Here is a 12,219-nt window from a genome sequence, read left to right as displayed (position 1 = left end):
TGAGGAGCACTGGCCCGGGGGTTGATTAAATTATCCTCGGGGTCCGGAAAGTCCCTATGCAATTTTATTAGGTGTTTAGGCAAATGTAGTACCAAAGTTGGGCCTTGCCAGACCAGCTTTTATCTAAAACGAATTATCAAGGGGGTCCCCATAACAACCCCGATCGTGTTAGGAGCGCTCAATTATGGAACATAACACCGGTAGCCGGAAACTAAGGGGGCAAAGGTGGAACAAAACACCAGGCTAGAAAGGCCGAGCCTTCCACCTTTTACCAAGTATATAGGTGCATTAAATTAAATAGCATTTAATATGGTGGTATGACAAGGGGTCCATGTTATCACATGGAAGAAACTGCACCTGCAACTAGCAACGCTAACACAGGGTTAAGCAAGCAGTAGCATAGTCAATCAGTGGTTTGCTAGGTTGAACAGGTTAAAGGTTTTCATGGCATTATTGAGAGGCTGATATTTAACAGGTGGTAGGCAACGAGACATAATCGGTAGAAACGGTAAAACTAGCATGGCAATGATAGTAATGGTATCTGAGGAAATGGTCATCTTGCCTGAGATCCCGCTTGGAAGAAGAATGCCTCCGTGAAGCAGACGAACCGACGTAGTCGAATGGGTCCTCACAATCCGGCACGCTGCGGAACTCTATCGAGACGAAGCAAACCGGAAACACAAATCAACACACGGAATCACCACACGATGCACAACACAAATGATGCATGAGCAGCTGAATACATGCAAGTCACGGCATGACAATTCACACAAACAAACACTACACATTAAGTGAAGTTCAATATGCAACAAGTTGCATATTGACGAAACTTCACGTTTAATTATTTAGTTCTATCCCGATTAGGTGCACGGCAATATTAAATGTGGTTAAACATGGCAAGAGGTGAAGCGCAATTAATCTACCTATCTAGACATTTTAAATGAGGTCGGAAATGACATATAGCACCTCCGAGACGACCTCACATGTTAATTTACAATTCTGTCTAGATCTGAACTAACACATTTAATTGGTTGTTAAACAGAAAAACAAATAGGTTCACGTGTTTCTATGCGTTGAGACAAGAAGTTTACACATAGAGAACATCTCCAACGGAGCTACAGATCAAAAGATACAAGCACCGCAAGATATGATGGCATGAATGCAATATGTGTGCAACAACGGTCACGAGCACTTCAAAACATACAACCAGAAAGAGAAAATGAATCTACACAAGATTCTAAGCAAGTTTCATGTAGGACACGATCAAATCGGAGCTAAGGTTCAAAAACTACGAGCAAAACAAGAAATGACTACAATCTGCCAAAATCAGCCACATAGCATTTTCTACACCCCACAACTACGAGCTACTCAACTCAATTATAATCAACCAAGGCATGACATAAAAGAGGGCAAGAAGCACTACAACAAACAACTAACATATACTAGCATGGCATCATGAATCACTAGGGAAAGAAGACACAAAATGGCATCTCACACACTATTTCAGACTTACTGAAAATTACACCTCATGAAAGTGCAGTTTTCAATCTGAAGCTATATTGACAGCAGCAAAACCATAAGCTACACGACTCCAAATGGCATGAAAATTCACATCAAGCTAGAGAAACACAAGGTTTACAACTAACTCCATTGGACCAACCTCAAAAGAGCTACAGATCACAAGATACGAGCAAGACAAGACATCAACAAAATATAACAGATTCCAGACTTAGAAATATTTCAGCACCTCCAAATCAGCACTATTTCTAGCAACTTGAGAGCATGCAAACCACACCTAAACATGCATTTCTATTGCAACCAAAAATACCAGGGGCTAGAGAAAACATCCAAGATCAACTCCCTAGTTGACAACTTAATCAAACGAAGCACGGAATAATTCCTACGAAATAAACAAGAGGGCAACATAGCAAAATATCTCGCGAACTAACTTACTTAAAAGCTAAAACTAATTGCACAGAAAAATCCAATGGATTTTTCTACCCCGAAAACATATAAAATATGTGAGGTTGCAACACAAAAATATTGCCACGCAAATATGCGAGAAAATAACCTAGACACAGAAAAATAAGCTAGCGCAATTCCCTACACGCAAAAATACAAATGACTACTCTAAAATACATGGAATAATGGTCCCTAAAACATGGGCATTTAAACTACGGCAATCGGGCAAACCGGACACGCGCGGAAAATAAACCACGGGCAAAACATATTAGGACAGCACGCTAAATTAGGCGTTAGGCATGCTAAGCGACGTCAAACAACTATGCATGTTGCAAAAACGGATTCTACGCGAAAATCTACCCCAAAACTATATACAACTCATCGCGATCCGACTAACGGTTAATAAACTACGGGCGTTTGAAAACAAGCATTTTTCTGAAACTGCTAAAATCCACAGGAATTAAATAAATCCTTATGGGCCGAATCCCCCCTAACGGTCTAACAAAGGCATCGGCGCAACTTAGCAACATAACGCTTGGCGGAAAATAGACAGGGAGGCGCTCACCTAGGCCACTTGGGCCGGGAGAGGAGGAGGCAGGCTGGCCTTGGCGCTGACTGGTCCAACTGGGCCTTGGCGCTCGACCCAGGCGCGCTGGGAGGAGGCCGGTCGTCGTTCCCGGGGAGGCTCCCTCGTCCTCCCGTGAGGAGCCATGGCGGCGCGGAAGAGAGGCGCCGGAGGAGCTCCAGGCTCGGCAGCGAGGGGAACCAGTGGGGAATGGCGGCGCGGGACGGATCCGGCCACCGGGGCTCCATTCCCGGTGGTGCCGGCTCGAGGAGGAAGCCGGACAGGGAGATCGGCGGCGGCGCTCCCTGGCGGCGGGCATGGCAACGGCTGGAGGAGCTGCAGCGGGCGGCGGCGCCCTAGGGCTGGCGCGGGGCACAGGGCAGGGGAAGGCCGACGGCGGCGACGCGGGCAGGCGACGGCCGGCGGCTGGCGAGGAACTCCGGCGAGGGTTGCTCGGGCAGGGAGAGTTTGCTGCCTCGGGAGCAGGCGCGCTGGAGCGTTGCGGCGGCGGCGGACGGATGGGCTCGGGCGGGCCCGGCGGCTGGGGTAGGAGAGAGAGGTGGGAGAATTAGGGTTAGGGGTAGGTGGCGCAGAAAACAAGGAGGGATTAGAGGGAGGCTGTCTAAAATGCATGGGGGGTATTTATAGACAAATGGGGGGCTAGGTTTAGCGAAATTTCGTTCCGGATCAAACCGTGCGGTCGGATCCAGACGATTCCGAACGCGGGTACGGTTACGATGCCGTGTAGAGTGGATATCCCGAGACGAGAGGGAGAGCCGGCGGCGCGGCAACGAATTTAAAACATCGACAGACGTCCGACGGTAGACCGAATACGGTGCCGCTACGGTCGACTGTTCGGGTACCAGACGGACTCCTATCGCGACGAAATTCGACAGGCGGCCTAGCTACATTAAAATAAGACCGCACGTCAAATCTCAACCCGATCAGAGAAAGTTTTACGCACACTTTTAAAACAGGGTTTCGACGGTGCCGCGGGCGCGTGCGAGTGCGGTCAGACTCAGAACGGACAACGTCGAGAACCAACAACTACTAACGGATGCAAGTTTTGAAAACGGGCGGCAACGGGATGCCGATGTAATGCTGATGATGCGCATGATGCGATGATGATGCGACAAAAGAAAAGAGACACATGACGAAAACGGAAAGAAAGGGGAATCTTCTGGAACGTCGGCATCGGGCTGTCACACTGTAATTTTATGTTCAACTTCAAGTTTATTGAGACTTGAGGTTTAGCCATACGGCTTATTGAAAATTACAGTAGAGCAATCGGGCTCTTTGGACTTTAACAAGCCATTGGGCTTGTTTTTTTTTTTCTACAACACTTTAACCAAATGGTTATTGTTATTTGCGTTTTATGCCTCAGGCTTCAGAGCAAATATATAAGATAGACCATAAGGTCTTGATGAATTGCATAATAATTGATTATGCATCATTTTACATCATGTAAAATGAACATTTGAGGTCACAAGTCCTCATATATGGTGCATAGGTATGCTTATACTTCTGCATTTATTTGTATCACATGAGTAATATTGTTGCAAAGCAATATGTAGATTCCATTATCAATATAGAATATGAAACTTGCTTGCAAATTTGGAAAACATGAGGTAGTGAAGTGTTTGACACTGCCTGGTTATGTGAAAGTTACATTTGTCACAAGGAATCGACAAATGGTACCCACTGCTTAATTGCAGATTACTCAATGTTATTGTGAGGTCTATATTATGTCATTTTGACATAATGACTACCTTCAATTTTGCACACAATTTATGGATTGCGTTTGTGGCAACGAATTATATTTCGTTCACAACTGTGAGGTCTACACCACCATGTGGTGATTACCTTCAATGTGTTTTAAAACATAAGGTTGTGAGAAGCTCCATAAGAATGAGACCTACACTACTCAGTAGTGATTATCTCCATGTGTTCAAAGCAAAGTGAAGGCAGAAAACTTATGACATAATCATTATGAGGCCTACACCGTTGGTGCCTACCTTCATGATGTTTTTCCAAATACTTGTCAATTTCATAGCATTTGTCGTTGGTTGTGACTACAGTGTTACATGCTCCATCAGGAGAGGAATCCAAGGCATTACTGGTGACTATGCTACATATTATACTATGAAGATAATTATGCAAAATACTTGCATATTTTGGTGATTACCTTCCATGAGTACACAACTTATGAGATGTAGTCGTAGCAATGAATTAAATTTCATGCACAACTCAGAGGTTTATGCCACTTCGTGGTAATTACCTTCATGTGTTTTAAATAACATAAGGTTGTGAAGGCTATGATTGATTGCAACTATCCATAAGAGTGAGGCACTACTAGGTGGTTGATTACCTTTATGTATTTTATGGAAATTAAAGGTTTGTCCTTTATGAGATGATTACATTTAATTTGAAGATCTACACCACATAATGGTGATTATCTTCATGTGGAAGGGCTTAATTACCCTATGAGTCACTAAGAATCACCATGATAGTGATTATGCTTAGCCATAGCATTTTCATTGTACTTAATTTACTGAAAGGTAAATTAATGCATGAGCATTTCATGCAATATATGGCGGACCTTTTTCGAAAGTAAATGCGATGTGATGACATAAGGTGGAAGTAACTATTGAAAATGGGTCATTGACATTATTGATTTTGTTGACCCGTGGCCTTATCGCCATAGAAATTCCACCTGCAGAGAATGTCATGGCTATTTTATAAATGCATGAAATGTGCAAATTTGCATTTATGTGACATCGCAATGTCTTGGTTCTCAAACCAACTATTTAATGGACGATGAATGTCCATTTGCCCTTTTGGTACCACCTTAAGGAGAGATATGTTCTCATAAGCATCACTCGAATGGGTATTCATCTGTATTAAGGAATTCAAGTCCATTGATGCTTATAATTCTGTTGTCTAAAAATCAACACTAAGTTGAGGATATGTGATAAGGAAGTCTCAGATCTTGATCTGATTGTATGTCCTTACTTCATTTTACATTCTCCTATGATGGTAAAATAAATACCATCTTCATTTCAGGGTAAAAATATGATGACCTTCTTGTGAAGAATCATCTGGTACACCCCAATGGGTACAATATCATTACCTTAAATTTGTGTTAGTGCTTTCAGTACTAAATAATATGTGGTTAGAGAACCACCAGGAGTTGAAAGTAAAGTGGAAAAAGAGACAAGCAGAAATGGAGTGTATATCTCACAAAGGAATGTGTCATTTAAATAAATGGTCACAATGAAAACTCCCAAGTTTTTCAAAGAGGTGGTTGTACGAAATATCGGATTAATGATTACCAAACTACCATGTTTTGGGTTGAATCATGTCACCGACCCATTGGAAAAGGCAAATGAATTAAATGGGATAAGTTTGAAGTTCTACTTCAAATGGACAACCAGAAAATATTCTAGCATAGTAGAAGGAGAATGGACTCCTCTACATTGATGATATGCTTGTGGAATGATATTCCCAAGATATTTTGGAGATCTCGTGTAGTCTCCTAGTTATACCAAGATATCATTATCCTAAAATCATACTACTACATGTAGTATAATTTGGAACATCTTGTCTATGGGACATGGTTGTTGTGAGAAATTGAGTGTATGGATAAATTCATACTCAATATTGTCGCGTGCACAATAATTTTTCCTCCTTTATCAGTTTGGTATGAGGATGATTAGAAAAATTATTGATAATTCTGTTGGCCACAACAAAGTTGCAATATCCCCGACAATCGTAAGATTTTATGTGCACTGCATGTGCCATAGGGGAATTAGTTTTAAGGCACTCTCACCTTAAAATTTGAATGAGCCACTCATTATTTTTGAACCAATTCAATAATGATGCGAAATATTCAACCGGTGGTTGGGATATTTTGGTACCTCATGGTATTCATAGACACATCTAGAAGATGGTCTTAGGGATAATTCCATTCGAATGGAAATGTCGTTGAACTTGATTCACGAGAAGTCCATGATCATATTCAGTACATCGTGTACCTACCCAGAATGGAGTGGCTAGATCTCTTGTCAAAGAGAGTCAAATTGCATGGCCATTGCAACAGAATTGTGATGATCCAACATTTTGTTGGTGGTAACATGCGGTCTCACACGCCGCATATTTGTTCTAAATGAGATCAAATGCATATAATAATGCATCCCCTTGTAGTTTGTACGTGGAAATTAGTGAAGTATTTCCTATCTGCAGTAATTCGGTTGCATGCCGATATCACCACCCTAGCGTACATTACGGGCCTTCACATATATTTGGGATCTATGTGAGGAATAACTGTGGTATGATTGTTAATCCGTCAAATACCTTAACCCTAGTGAGGGAGTTATATGTAGCTCGTACGATGATTGATTTTGCAATAAGGATATTTTGTGGCATTAGGGGGAGAAATGTACCACATAGAATGCCGGGAAATGCAAAACAAATGTCATAGACATTTTGTCCACGTACTTAAGAATCTGAACTAGAGATTCACATTATGAGAATTTGCAACGTATTGCAAATAATCTGCCATATACATTTACTGATGACAAAGGTGTCACTGAATTTTCGTATCAGAATGAGTGGAGGTACCTAATAACCACTCGTATCCCCGGATGAGAGCAAGAGGGGGAGAATTCTGGTCACATGGGGTTAAATTCTCATATGTTTCCGCAAAAATGGAGAAAATGGTCTCATGAGTCAGTAAATGTGATTCAACCTCGCGTTGAATGACACCTGATGGATGTGTGTCATCCAGAGCTCAGCGCAGATGTGCACACATTTTTATGGTGATGGGACATCGAAACACCTTGACTTCGTTGTTGTGGGAAATCACAAGGAGTTAAGAGGCATAATGAGAATTCCACTGATGATATTGATTCATGAGAATCATATATTGAAGTCTACATATGTCGACATAAATTTCTTATTGAGAATTGTTGAAATCCTTTTGGGCCCTGAACCAAAATACATGGAAAGTGTTGTTGCACTTATATTGGTTCAAATGAAAGGAAGCAATTAAGAAGAGTAGCACTCGCTCATCAAAAGAGAGGTGTTTACCATAGTAAAACCTGCTCCTCATAAGTATCTTCCGTAGTGAAGAGAAGTGATTTTTCATTCAGAAACGAAATAGATGAGGTGGTGAGAAAGCGAGGCTTGTAGCGCATGGGTTTCCGCAGAGACCCGACATCAGTTATGATGTAGCATACCTTCTCGGTATGAGTGGAATTATGTTTTGATACTGAATTGGCGGTAAAAATCCATACCGTTGATGTATGTAATGGCTACATACTCACATGGATCATTCGGTTTGGATATATATTGAAGTCATGAAATGGCTTAATATTCCGAATCCAATGATAAGTCGCAACATGTGTGAAGCTTCACAAGTCATCCTATGACTCTGAAGATGTCGGAGAGTTGTGTGGTACAACCGACTAAGTGAGTTACTCCTTGATAAGGATTACTCTAACAGTAATGATTGTTGATGTGTATTCATGAATATATCCTTAATTGGATCTACATCATGTTATTGATGTGGATGATCTTATTATCAATGTCTATACATGACATATTAGATACACACAATCATTTTGAGACGGATATTTGGGTCAAACCAAATGGTGCTAAGTTTATAGCTTGAGCACATTTCCTCGGGAATAAATGTATGTCAGTCTTCATATATCTAGAAATATTGAAAAAGTTCAATATGGATGTATCGTATCAAAGACACATATGGTCATATTATACGTGGCATGGGACACAAGCCCATTCAAACCTAGGGGAGACGGTAAAGTGATAATGGACATGAAGTTCCGTATCTAAGTACCGTTGGAGCACTCATATAAATTGCAAAGTAAATCAGGCCTGATACTATATTTGTTGGCAATCTATTGAGAGTGCATCCCCAATAAAAGGTATAATGGTTGGTGTAAGGAATATCTTGAGATATGTCCAAGACACAAAAGGTCCTGATTAATTCCATTGAGAAAATCAAGATGGGACCATGATGTGGTATCCAGATAGTGGTCGATAATCTGATCCCAACAATGCCATATCAAAAACTAGATTTACTGGAAGAATATTCTATGGGAATCCTTTAGAATAGACTCTAAATGGGTCCTTCCTAAGATCATTATTTCATAACTGCATTGAAGCATGACAAGATATACATGTCTTTATAGAATGACTGGTCACATGTGAGATCATGTGAAGATTCATTGGAATCAATTATCATTATCTACCAAGATATGTCACTTGTATTTCTTATGGGTTATATTTATCCTCGCAAATTACAAAAATGTAAGAGGATAATATGCAAATAAATTACTGTGAGATTCACAATGTCTCTACCAATGTTTATATTCCAGAATCACATTTGTGGAATTGGTATGAGACAACATTGATGTTTGCGAAATTCAGGGGGAGTAAAATCCCAAGTTATAACCTGTTGGTGATCTTCAGATCATTCATATTGTACTCTTTTTCCCTTTATGAGTTTTCCAAGATGGTTTCTCATATAAGGTTTTTAACGAGACAATATAAATACAAGTGCGGATGTATGCCATATTGGTTTCTCCTTATATTTTTCCCACTGGGTTTTAAAGGAGTTTTCGATGGCATATTATTATAAGGTTTCTCCTTAATTTTTTCCACAGGATTTTTGGAGGAGTTTTCAGTTTGCAATATAGAGATGACGAATTAATCAAGGGGGGTGTTGAGAAATAAAACATGTGATCAATTGTATGGGAGGGATGCCTCCCAGGAGGTGTCTGTTGGGGAAAAGATGTCTCCCCAACATATCCCTTCATCTTGTATATAAGTGGGTCTCCCACATTGCAATGAGACGAATGGATCATTTAGACTCTTCATTTGTCTATATTTGCATTCATTCTGTTAGAATTTAATTAATTATGTAATTAGTTAAATCAATCTCTACTTGTAACCGCACGCGGATATCCCCATGATGCGGAACCGACATATTGTTCCTGGAGCGTCGCCTCCAGGAACCGCCTTCTGAACCGTCGCATCCTTTGGATGCGTCCGTTCCCCCTGTATATAAGTGTTCGATCATTAAGGAATAAAGACAACAGTTGATTCATTTGTTTCTCTCGCTATCTCTCTCGATTCAACTTACAACACGTTATCAGCACGCTCCCAGCGAAACCGACTCCGGCGAGATCGATTCCGGCAAGAACGGTTTAAGAAAGAAAAGGCGAGATGCCTCGCCTACCACTGTACCTTCGCCGCTTCGCCGCCCGCCGACGCCGCCGATTCATCGCTCCACAGCGCTTCGACGGTCGGCGATTCGGCGTTGGCAACTACGGCGGCCGCCGCAACGCCGGCGGATACCGGGCGCGCCGCCCCGGCATGGGCCACTTTCGTGGCCAAAATTTCCCCAACCGCCGCCGTTCCGGTCCAGCGACCGACGTCGCGACTCAGCCAACGCCCGCCACAGCCGTCGCTCGACATGCACCGGCCAGGGCAACCGCCTTCACCATGGGCTCCGACGTCAGGATCTTGACGAGCGACCCCGCGGCGCCTCCGTCTCCGCCACGCGCGGATGTCGACGAGCCGCGCCTGCCATCTCCAACTCCGGCCACGCCCCCTCCTTCACCGCGAGCAAGCGCTCGCCGCCGCCTCCTGGCCCTCGGCCTTCCGCTGGCCAGCCCGTCGGCGGACTCGCCAACGAGCAGCCGCGGCCGCCGCGCTGGCACTTGGAGCCCGACCGGGCTCGGACTCGCGAATGGCGCCTCCAACGGCGTCGCCCCGGGGACCCGGCTCCCTGGGGGATCCTCCGACGAGGACGAGGAAGGGGGCAGCCGGAGCGCCGCTCATCCATGGTGAGCTCCGCTGCATTAGCAGCCCGGAGGACTTCGCGTGTGGTCGTCGTTGTTGCTGTTTCAGTAGAGAAGATTGGGGATCGAAGGATTCCTACCTTATCCTCTCGTACTGCAGTACATGCAACTACTGAAATATCTAGTGGACAGTCCAACGTTGACAGTCCAGGCCCAACATGGCACGCCACATGCGGCCTCTCTCTCTCTCAGCTTATTTAACTACTCCCTCCGTTCCTAAATATAAGACCTTTTAGAGATTACACTATGGACTATATACGGATGTATATAAACACATTTCAGAGTATAGATTCACTCATTTTGCTCCGTATGTAGTCTATAGTGTAATCTCTAGAAGGTCTTATATTTAGGAACGGAGGGAGTAGTTGATTGATATGTTAGCATATTAGCAAAGTAACAGTATCTCCTAGCAGTATTTTGCTTCCTGTTTTAGAGATTGTTGATTTCAGTACAAATTTTAGTACTGTTTGTCGGTCGAGTACCATGTGTATTCCTGAAAATATGTGATTAAATAAATTTTCATGTTTGCTACATGTTGAGATTTATTACCTCTATTATTTGCAATTGAGATTTTCAATTTCTTGCAAATAAAAATCAATTCATCGTCTTAATTGAGCAGTTGGCTTAATACGAGCACGAGTTGATATGCAAAATTCCAAGTGATTTTTTTTTCAAATTGATGTTTTGGGACCATAAAGTAGTGTGTTGATCTACTGCATAGCAGATTATCACCACTACGGTTTAAGCCTACATTTTATCATATTGACATTATGATTGCTTAACATTGTGCTCTCCCATACATTTTATTAAGTTATGACATAAGGTACTAGAAACATGAGTATCTACTGATTTCATCAGATTATACTCTCTAGTGCTGAGAGACGGACCCCGAAATTTTCTTTTGGGGCATATCTACAATATGTCAAACTTAACAATTTGAAATTCACATTAATGATTTCAAGCCCACTTCTTGAAGTTATCATTAATTTTGCAACGTTCAATACAACATAACCATGACGGTTTTAATTTACCGAGTGTAAATTAATAATCTCTGGTTTACCCATGTAGGTAACTGATGGCTGGAAGAGAGTTCGATGCACTCGACCTCAATGGCCACAACTACCCTACCTGGGCCATGGACATCAAGATCGCTCTTGCATCCCGTGGATTAGTGCGTGCAATCCAGACTCCGGAGGATCCTCTTCCGGATGGAGTCACGCCGCTGAGAGATGAACAGAAATATGTCGCCTTATACATCATAAGGCACCATATCCACCCAGATCTCAAATCTGAGTATTTGGAGGAGGAATCCCCACTTACTCTGTTTCAGGCCCTCAAGACGAGGTATGAACAGCAGAAGGCAGTTGTCCTGCCGGAAGCACTCCATGATTGGACGCATATCCGACTCCAGGATTTCAAATCCATCGGGGCATACAATCATGAGGTTCATAAGATATGTTCCAAATTACGCTTTTGCAGGAAGGAACCTACTGATGCGGAAAAGATAGAAAAAACTCTGTCTACCATGCTCCCATCTGAAAGGGTCCTCCAGCAACAGTATCGCGCTCGTGACTACCAAGTCTATTCCGACCTCATTCATATCCTACTTCAGGCTGAAAAGCATGATGAGCTACTCGCTAAGAATGGCTCTCAGCGCCCAGTTGGTTCCCAATCTCTGCCTGAAGTTCATATGAACGTCGTGAACGGACGAAAGTTTGATGGTGCCTTCCATGGAAAGCCATCGAACTTCAAGGGTAAACGCAAGCGCAACCGGAACAGAAAGCCTAGAAACTCGGACCGTGGGAA

The sequence above is a fragment of the Hordeum vulgare genome, chromosome 7H (assembly GCF_904849725.1).
Source record: "Hordeum vulgare subsp. vulgare chromosome 7H, MorexV3_pseudomolecules_assembly, whole genome shotgun sequence".
Classification (NCBI taxonomy): domain Eukaryota; kingdom Viridiplantae; phylum Streptophyta; class Magnoliopsida; order Poales; family Poaceae; genus Hordeum; species Hordeum vulgare.
Note: the sequence above shows the minus strand (reverse complement) of the source record.